General features: G+C 40.9%; 1 long non-coding RNA gene across 1 annotated transcript; it reads right to left on the bottom strand.

Moving 5' to 3' along the window:
- Positions 1-495: 495 nt before the first annotated feature.
- On the bottom strand, positions 496-10,879 carry LOC119145456. Its single transcript, XR_005103414.1, has 2 exons — positions 10,755-10,879; positions 496-2,940 (listed from the first exon to the last, which is right to left on the bottom strand). It is a non-coding gene; the product is annotated as an uncharacterized LOC119145456 (long non-coding RNA).
- Between the last annotated feature and the right edge of the window lie 31 nt (positions 10,880-10,910).

Genomic DNA, 10,910 nt, shown 5'->3' with positions numbered 1-10,910 from the left:
CAAGGCTCTAAACAACAGCCACTGACACTAGACATCTTAACATCAGAAAATGTGTATTGCTAGCATCCCAGAACTTTCTAAGAACTGACAGAAGAGTGCTTTGAGTCACGAAAAATCACTTTCAGAAGAACTGGAAGTCCAGGGGATCTCCAGGGGGTGGGAAAGAGTTTCATGTTGGAACAGTATTTTAAAAGGTATACAGAACAACCTAGGCAATTTGGGCTGTGAGCTTCTGTCCAGCCCGTAGCCTGACATTGCCTGGATTCTTCTGGCTAAGGGTCTCATGGAAGTCCATAGCCTGAAACGCATGCTGCCCAAAACAACTGTGTTAATAAAAGAAAAATTTAAAAGTATTACGTTATTTATATCAACTGACCTGGATTTGCAGAAAGTTGATTTTGCTGAGGTAATCTCGTAACTTTTTCAGAAGAGTAAGACCTTAATTCATAAAGGCAGTTATTTTCATATAAAACTGCTATAAATGCTTTAGTTTTGTATAAAGTATAAAGGCTTTAGTTTTGCACAGTTCTTTGATCACGAGGTTATAGCAAATTAATGTACCAGGTAGATAGTTCAAAATCCAGCGGTTAACTCAGTTGTTAGTCTCAATGCTAAACAATCATTGTTCAGTATCATTCATTGTTCAGGGGTGTTAACTAGTGGAGCTCCACCCAGATTGTCTCCTGGCTATTTTCCATTTTGATCTGTGATACAGAAGAAAACATAAACTCATTGTATTGCAACAGACCAGAGGAACAAAAATTAAAATAAGGTCACTGATGTAATCAGGTGGTAAACAGAAAACAAGCATATAATATACTACTTTATTACAGGTAACATGAAGCTATGTATCTAAGAACAGGGAATAAAGGCTGCAGTAGTAAGATGGGAAACCATACTTTGAAGCAGTGGCTCTGGAAGACTCAGAAAAAAGGCACAGCAGCTCCCAGAGAAACAGAAACTCCCACTAAAAGGGGACCTAAAGGGGTAATGTAATCTTTAGATGTACAGGCAGGAGAGTCTTGAGTCGGGTTAATGAAGTTACAGTATTTTGGGATTTAGCACTCATCTTGCCATTATGCTGAAATGCTGAGTCTAGTTCTCCTAGGCTCAGGTCAAATAGGATGTTGCCACATCAGTGAGGGAGATGTCGGTGTCATTTTTCTGTGTTAGACTCAGAGCACATGAGAGGGAGTTCCTAATGCTCCAGGGACCTCCCTTATAGACAAGAAAATGGTGTAACATAGCTACCAGAATGATGGAGTTTGTGAAAACAGAGCTTTTTATATCTGAAAGATTGATTTCTGATAGTTACCAGGTAGTACTTTCCTGGGACAGAAACCAATCAATATACCTGAGTTTTTCTCATTGATGGAAGTAAATACCTTTGAGGTCAAGGTTTGTGTGCTTCTCCCTTGTGACTGGGGACAAAATTATGTCCCTAGCAGAGTTATCCTAAACAGGAAAACCTTACACATTTCTGAGGATAAATGCAAGACCATTTATTTTACTGGACTACTGAAAATGCCAGCTTGAATCATAGAATGGTTTGGGTTGGAAGGGACCTTAAAGATCATCTAGTTCCAACAGTGATTTCGTGGAGCTTCCCCCATTCAGGAGAGAGAATGTATTTTGGCCCTCTGGCACTTTTTGGAGGCGCAGAAGGAAGGGGTTTTGCATGTATATAAGTTGTGTGCAACCATCTCTCAATGCTGGCTGTATTACCTTCCATTAATTCAGAGCTCTTGCTCAGTTTGCTATAAGGGCTCAATTCAAGCATCTCAGAAACAAAATCTGGCAAGAACAAGAACTCATGTTTTTTCCACGGGTTTCCTCAACCTCAAGCACCCCTCCCTGCACCCTTATATTTTGCTGTTGGCCTGCTTTCCTGCAGAGGAGCTAATGTCAACACTTGCATGTGTCTCTGTGTGCAGATTTATGTGTATGCAACTACGTGTGTTTTAACATCTCACCGCTGTATTATTTTTTTCATGTTAGCTACAGCAACACAGCCTATGTTACTGGGAAGTTAAAAGTACCTAAAAATGTCCATTCTTTTTTACTGAGCACAGTTGCTCACTGATGATAGAAAAAGAGACTGCTGGAGAGCACCTTCTGTAGCTCCCTGCTCAGAATGGGGCTGAGTTACCACATGCTACTCAGGGTCTTTTCCAGTCAAGTTGCAAATATGCCCAGGGATGGAGATTCCTCAGTCCCTCTGGGCAACCAGTGCTTGAAAGGCTTTTTTTCCTAACGTCATGGTGGAATTTCCCTTCTTTTTCTCCAATAGGTATGTGACAACTGGTGTTTACAGGAGAAGGCAGTATGCTTGATGGTGGTGTGATGAAGGACAAACTTCTTTGCAGGGAGGGGGCATTTACATTCTTCAGCGTGCTCTTGGTCTAACTGGTTGCTCAGCAACTCCTCTCCAGTGAAACCAGATAAGATTTGAGTAGCAACATTGTTCTCCCAGTCAGTGGGCAGTTAAATGAACAGGTAGTTGAAGTGTTTGATGAAGTCAAAGTAGGCTCTGTTTTGACCAGCACTTTAATGATCATTGTGTTCACCTGTCGCCATTTCATGTCCATCTTCTCATGCCAGTTTTAGTAATTTCTTGTTCCACTCTAGTAGTATCTCTTGAAGGAATTTATAAACCATTCCATATAAACCATTTATAAACCGGATCTATCTGCTTTCAGCTCTGACTTGCCAACAGCACTGGACTCCATCATCAAGTCTTCCACTCACAAGTGAAATGCTTTTCCTCCTACCCTCAACTTCATTCAGAGTTAAGAAGTTCAGTGTCTTGTGATTTTGCAGTTTACTTTTGCATAATGTTCAAGTTCCTGGGGCTGATGATCACAGCAGATGTAGACAGGACCCAAGCATCAAGAGTACAGAAGTCTGGCAACGCTAGAAGTTCCCACCACACCACACCATCTGTAAGACACAGCACACTTGGTAGTTTAGGAAAATACTTTCAGGTGGTCTCTTGAAGAGGTTCCTGCTGAGACAGACAGCAGTATGCCTTATTTTAATTTTGGGGTGCCACAACCCAAGAGGAATCTTCTGACTTTCAACTAAAGAATGTTACATAGAACTGAATTTACCTATAAGGAAAAACCTTCCTCAAGGGCTATGGGAAAACAACACAAAAAAAGAAAGCAAAGGAGGGCGGAGATACCATACATGTAAGATTACTGATCTGAAAACACTACTGCTCTGGAAGCAGAAATCCAGTATATGTGGTCTAGTATTTTATGTCAAGTCCATAGATTGCTAAGCCTCACGAGCAAACAAAGACTTAGCTGCCTTTTTGTTATTTCAGATGAAGAAAAACTCTTGTAAACAAACTAGAAAACCCAGAGGGGTTTGTTTTGCATAACGTGGACCTACCCTTTCTCTGGAGCTGCTGGGACATGGACCATTCTATATAATAAAATAATAACGGAAATGAATAGAGAATAACTATTTTTATGTTAAAAATAATCCACAGCATTAATAGAGTCAAATTTTTGTAGCCCGCAGGATTTTCTTCCTCTTTTTGGCTGACTGGACAGCAGCTGGTTTTGGAACTGTTTCTAACCAGCAGTGCAAGCTGGCAGGTTTCCTTGCCTCCTGACAGCAGTCATAATCCTGTTTAACTGGCAGGAGGTACCAAGAAACCTGTACAAAAAAGCCAGTATATAAATAACATGACCTGAAACCTCATGTTGCAGTCATGAGGATCCAACCCTAACCAAGCTGAGACTGGGAGCTATATATTGGCTGTCACAGGTTCCAAGGTGGAGCTATGCAGGGATTAGCGCCACAGTTTTCCCTGCTGACAAACCCAAGCACAAATCTCATCCCAGACTGCTTTCAAAATGCAAGCAGGGCCCCTCCACTGATTCCCTTTCATTGATGCCACCAGAAGACCCACAGAAATGCAAAAGCTGTACAGCAGGGTCTTAGCAAACTCACTGTGCATTTGGTAGTACCATGAGCTTAAGAGATGGTAATATAGTGAAAGACAGCAAATGATACTAATCTTGACAAAACTTCCCTGACACCCAGATGGATGTAACTCAGTGTTAAAACTAGTAGCTTTACAAGGCATGAAGCTCAATTAATCTCCCAGGAAAGTTACACAATGAGAAAGAAGAGGGGTAGTTAGATAAAAGTGTAATTAATACATTATAATTCATATACAAATTTATTTTTGCAAGGAGGTTTGCAGGCATATAGATACTACAGCACGTAACTTGTTGTGGTGGGTTTTTTTTTTCCCCTTTTCTTTGAGAAACAGGAGAAACAGCTGGGAGATGAGTAGCTAAAATGTTCTGTGTCTGCACACCTGCAGAGTGCAGGTTAAGACAGCTCAACGCCAAGACCCTAGAAGATGCCCAAGAGAGGCGTGGTGGCTGTTAGACATGTTTCTGAAGCTCTGTGGGTAACCCTTACTGTGGGAAAGCCAGCTGGCAGGTCACACCCCACATTACACCTATTTTCTTTCCATGCTTAGAGAGAACTGAGCCAAGCCATCCCTGTATTCACATACCTCCGTAAATTCTTTTGGAGAAGATGGGGTATTTATAAATATGGGAGCAGATAGCTCTGTAGGCTCAGAGATTTGCCTCTGCAAGACCAAGAGATTGCTATTGACAGCACTTGAGCCTGTTAAGATACAGTGAATGAGGGACTAACTTCACTTAGCAGCTAAGGTTTTCATTCAGATAAAGTCTGGTGTACCATGATGTGTGTGGACCTAGTAGGAAAACTGAGAGGGGAGGGCCTGTTAATTCTGGCAGCTACACAAGCCTGGGGAATTTACTGTAAGCTGCTTTAAGTAGGAATTTTGTCTGTGTAAAGGGAACAGTGACAAAACCAAGAATGGTTAGGGCTTGTGTAGTCTTATCCACCTCACCTCAAAAATATTTTCCATTTGTTAAAACCCCAAAAGTTCAAACGCATCTATGATTTCTGGCAAAACCAAAACAAAGTCACAAACCAAGATGAAAGTTTGATACCCTAGATAGATAAACCTCCATAGATGCTAGGTAGTGAAACATGTAAAGCAATTTTTAAAACACTAAAAATGCCTTGCGCGACAAACGTTACACTAAGGCCATGGGTACTGCAATTGTGAGATGTCTATTTTTCACCGTTAAAATGCTCAATTTCTATGGCTTGACTCCAGGATGGATTCAGGGCCATTTTCTCTGCTATTGTTAACATTCTTGCTAGCTCACGAGCAGCACCTCTTATGAAGAGCAAACAACTATTTAATACAAAGGCAGCAAAAATAAAGTAGGAAGTGAACTCACTGCCATTCCCCAGCTGGGTTCAGAATAAATATCCCAACAAACATCAGCCAGCACTGACATGCTAACTGATGAGATTCGCTGCTCTTACTAATAACAGCTACAGGAAGCATTGCAAATTTGGAAATTAAAAAACATTTACCATTCACTCATCAAAGCTCACGAATGTCCTACCCATGCTTTCAAAGATCCATGGAAACTCTTTATACTCTAGCTAAAGAGAACAAATCCAACTAAAATCAGAAAACTCTTCTTGAATCTTTTAAAGCAATCAGTTACCATGCTTTTAATTTTTCTTTTAGAAATGATGGAGTATTGGTAACATTTTGTTGCATAGTAAAAAACTAGAATGTGTCTTCTTATTGAATAAGGTCAAAATGGATTGTGCTTATTTCATGATGTATAAAACCCAGGCTCAATCATAAAACCTGAATTCATACAGTATAGTTAATTTCAATCAGCCACAGTCTAAAGTAATGCACAGACTAGTTACTAAAAAGGATTCCAATGGAAGACTAGTGAATTCTGAAAATGAATTATGAAATCAAATTTTATACAAGGAAAAAACCCCATAAAAACTATGTAGAGGCTCTGCTTTCATAAATGCTAGCTTACAGAGTTTTCCTTCACACGGAACTAACTTTTTCACAGTAGCTCTGATAGTGCTGAAAAGGGGTAGGTAGTTCTTTTGCACTGCCTTAGCTGGAACGAAATTGAGTTTCACAAGTTAAGTAGAAAATTATAAAGAGAAACACTGTTACAGAGTCTCTCATGCAGCACAGTTATACAGGTGCCAAAGTTCTTCCTGTTCAAAGACCTTTGATTTAGGTGGGATAATGCATTTTCGCTTTTGCTGGGATACAGTCTGCTGTTAAGGGCATGCTTCTTTGCAAAGGAAATGACATCCTACTGTGCTTTGCATGATAGATGGAGTACAGTTGCCAACCTGTAAACAAGAGTTGGCACTGCAATACCAAGTATTTTATAGAAAGTTCTAAAAAAATTGAAAAGCTGGCTATAGTTTCTACAGTCAGGGCGATTGAGATTCTAGTGATTAGATCCAGGACATTTATACAACCATCTGTTTCTTTTTGTGAAATTATTATCTCATAACAGCGGTCATTCTGCAAAATCAAGGAGGAATAGAAGGTGCATGTGTGCCACTGACTATGTGCTACTGCTGAACTTCCAGGAAAGCCTGCTGATCAGGTGCTCAATTTCTATGGAGTGACTAGTAGAAAGATAAAACAAGTATGTTCTTATTAGTTGTAAGAAAAACTCTTTTTCATCTTGCTGTGCACTATCAATTTTTTTTGTAGGTGTGCTAAATACTAATGCTAAAAACACTGATGCCAAAATATGTATTTTAAGAATATTTCAGTAAAAGAATAAAGATAAGAAATCTTAGATATGGTGACACTGGAATTACAGCAGTGTCTGAGCGTCAGATCTCAGAAACAATTATACATCAGCTCCCCACCTCCAGCACTGCTTCCTGTTTCATCCTACCCACCTGTTTGTTTCATCCATGTAGAATAAATGTTTTTTAGGGAATATCTCTTAAGTATTTGGATAGTACTCGTTTCGTAGATGCCTTGATGTTAAATAGGCCTGATCCAACTCTACAGTATTACAACTAGGGCAAGAATATTTCACATCATAATAAAAAAAGTGACAAGGGTATAATAAATTATAAAAGACCATTGGTGATTCATGCAGAACGATGAAAGTTATTTGGAAGGCTCAAACCTGAATCACCCACCAGGATGGTGAGGTTCGCTTTAGTCCCAACAAAGAAGTCAAAGCAAAGTTTGCTATCAGCTTTTAACATTGGCAAGACCAGGTCTGTGGAAATCAAACACTTCATTCAGGCAAAGTTTAATATCAAAGATTTGGTAGGCAGGATCAAATAAAGATTCATACTGATGTTTCTAGGATAGAAATTACTGGGTTTGGTGTGTATGAAATCAGTCGCTCATGAATAACAAGAAATTAAAGCAGAGAATTCCCTTGTGCAACTATTTATTTATGTTTTTTGAAACCTAATTTCAGAGGTTGGATACATCAAGTTATCAGTGAATATTTAAATCTAACAGGCATGACAAAAACACAAGTTCTAGTTTAGAGAATGATCTAAGATGAACTGATGACCTTCACTTTCAGGGAAAAAAAAAGGTTGAAATTTTTTGGGAAGTTTGCCCTCATGGCTAGGAAGAGGCTAACTGTCAATTCCTACTATGCACAGTATTTAGAATACTATATCCAAAAGGATCATATTCCTATTACTCTCAAAACCAGAAAATATGAAGGAAGTGAAGAGCTATTTAAAGGCAGGAGGGAAACGCAATTCATTACAAAGGCTCAGGACTGAAGGATCCTTACCAGCCTCCGTAGTTCCACTGGGACCCAGCAATCTTTGCACAAACTGTAGTGTCATATTATGTTCTCACACAGTCTTTTATAACAGAAGATAACATAAATGATGGTATCTTGCCTTGTGAATATGAAAATGGCCAAAACACAACCCACGAATGACAATTTTCTTCTGTGTTGCCTAGTCAGGTATCAGAAAATGCTGCTTGCTAAACCAGGTGTTTTCCTGATGCTGCGTCTTCACCTCAGTGTTAATTGACCTTGCTTCCCAAAGAGAGCCTCTAATTGCTGTGTGACTGCATGTCTGCTGTCAGTAATTCCTAATGATTGACTCCAATTTCTCACTGCGTGAAGTTGCACTCTCTTGTTCCCTCAAACGTTCTTTTGTTCTTGATGCCTGTATGCATCCCCAAACTGTGTGGTCTCTCCTTTATTTCACTCCAGCAGCTGCTTTAGCATTCTGCGTCTTCTGTTTCAGATACATGAGCAGCTCTGCACATTTCTGTTGTAAGTATCATAGCTTCAAACCCTGAAAGACTTTTATGTCCCAAAATGTTCTTGTTACAAATTTTATCCTGCCATCTGATGTGCAATATGGCCCACAGATGGTACAGATGAAACCACCCTACACGCTGTAAATGTTGACAGTCAAAATAGAAAGTTAGAAGAAAACATATAATTAATTTCTTCCTTTGCAAAAAAGCAAAACAAAAATAAGTCCAAATAAGAAAAGTTACTGCATTAAAGCTATCAGAATAATTCTCACTCATTCAGTAGATAACTCTTAAGTAAAATTAAACAGTTTGAAACATCCAGGGACATCTAGACTGCAGTTACTGGGATCATTTTAGATATAATTAAGCAATCTAAGTTAGAATTATCATATGCTATAGCAGGTATTCTACAGGCACCTTGATATGCTTGCAAATCTCTTATGAACTTTTAACAGTAATAATAAAGTCACTGTCTAAATCTGTGCAGGGTCACATGTCAACATTACCTCAAAGGACTGACACTGATATTGCTTAATTTCATTGTATTCTGCAGAGTATCAACAGCATAGCTGACATATACAGCATACCAACAAACATACTAGAATGGCAGCCTGAACTGTTTTTCAGCTATCTACTTCCAAGTTCCCAGAAAAAGTAAGCGTACAACTTAGAACAGGCAAAGTGGCAAAGCTTTAGGACTTGATCCTAAAGCCTGATCTGACTTGGCAAGTCTCTTAAATTCTGCCTCAGCTGAATTTTTAGCTATCTGTTGTGAAGGGTCATGTTATTAGCAACTTTATAAATACACAGATACCAAGATAGTTAGGCTAATGGAGGTAGCTTGTCTTCAGATAATCCACAGCTGCAGCCCAGCTTTTAGCAATTCAAGTATGTAAATAGTCATGTCAAAGCCAACTGATTTAGCTATTCACATAAAAATTACATAATCTCAGAATTGAAGTATCCAATGAACAAATTTAGTTGCAAAGCGTTATTTGGGAGGTACTTTGAGAACAACTGTGACATGAAAGTTTGTATCCTGAAATACAAATTCATATGGAATACATAAAAGGCAGCAATGTATATGTTTTCTATATATGTGTTGCATAGTCTGAGGTGGCTTGAAGATTCCTTCCTGGCAAGTTTGCTATGAAGACTGCATAATGATATGCCCCAACCTCTGGTCTCTAACTTATCTACACAGACACACGCACCATTACTACACTTTCGTATCCCATTCAGTGAAATGAAGTGCAAATCAACATGTCATAAAGAGCATTGCTCAAATTAGTAAACCCAAACTGAACCAATAGTGAAAACCTCTTTAGCACCTATCAGAAAGAGTGTGATTAAAGCAGAAAAAGGCTAATCTTGTTGAATGTTCAAAACCATCTATGTTATCTATTAGACAGACCTCTGTTTCTTATTTCTGGACTGAGCAGCATTACTGCAGTGCCACACCATTGCTGTGCCATCTCTGCTTTCTCCATGATATAGGGACAGTTTTTTCCCCTCCCAGCTTTTGATGGGAAGTCTTGTTATCTCTGGTAACAAGAATACTCACTAGGATGCTGGAACTTAATATTTTAACCAGCAAATACAAAAGAAAAGGATGTGAGAAAACTACTGGCCATCTTCTTTTTCTCGGTGTCATGCAGCAGCAGGTTCCTGCCAAAGAAAACAAACAACACTACCACTCTTTTTGTCACTATCACTTTTTTCTCAGCTGTTGAGGCACAAAGATAGGGCACCGCATAAGACTGAGCCTTATGGTCCCAAGAGAAGAAAAAAAGACACAACCCTTTGAAAAGTTAAGTGAAAAATGAGAGAAGAGAGTTCATATGGTACCTTAATCAAAGGTAAAAGGAAGACAATGCAAAATCGTTTTCCCTCAGTTCAATGGATATTTACCCTCACCGTGCCCTGCTGCATCTCTAGTCTCCTTCTCACACTCCTGCTAAGCCCAACCTCCATCTTTAGACACACTAAGAATCCAAGCCCATTGCTTCCCCACACAAACTTGGGCTCCGTTTACAGCTTTAAATGTCCCAGATCCTTCTGTTTCCATCCCCGCCAACACCCTCAGACCCCCTCACCTCTACCTGCCTTGCCTGAAGCCTGTTCAATTTAACCTCCAACACAAGTATGTGCACAGTGCCCTTCTCCAGTCCATCTCCAGCATCCTCCCAGTGTGTTCAGCCCCTTCAGCTTCCACTTTTCTGCTCCTGGACTAGCTCCGCTTCTAACTAAACCTAAACCAAAATATGAGGCAACCCCTCAAACTTTAAACTCTGCCCACAGGCCTGACCGGTCTGTACTGCAGGGCCACCTCTCACAGGGTTGTGCAGATGGCCATTTGGCCACCGAGCCACGCTCGGTGATTTCTGACAGGGTTTTGATGCTTCCCAGCTTCGTCCTTGGCTCCCCGCCGTGCAGGGCCTCGTCCCTTCCCTCTCAGGCTGGAAGCACCCCAGCTCGCTCTCTCCTCGCCGAGCGCCGGCCGCCATGTCCCAGAGCTCGCTGGCCTCCGCCTGCCCGCTCCACTAACCGGTGGCCACCCCAGCGCCCGTTCCCGAGCCATCACCTCAGTCCTTGGCGCGACGCGGCCCCGCTGCCCTGGGGAGGGGGAGGCGGCTCCTCAGCCCTGCCGCCCGCCGGACACCCCCTCACCTGGGTGCGGGTCCCCAGCGGCCGCCGCCCCCTCCCCGCGCCCGCCGCCCCCCCGACCCCGCTCCCTCCC

This window comes from Falco rusticolus, chromosome 3 (genome assembly GCF_015220075.1).
Source record: "Falco rusticolus isolate bFalRus1 chromosome 3, bFalRus1.pri, whole genome shotgun sequence".
Lineage (NCBI taxonomy): Eukaryota > Metazoa > Chordata > Aves > Falconiformes > Falconidae > Falco > Falco rusticolus.
This window is presented reverse-complemented; position numbering and strand designations above follow the sequence as displayed.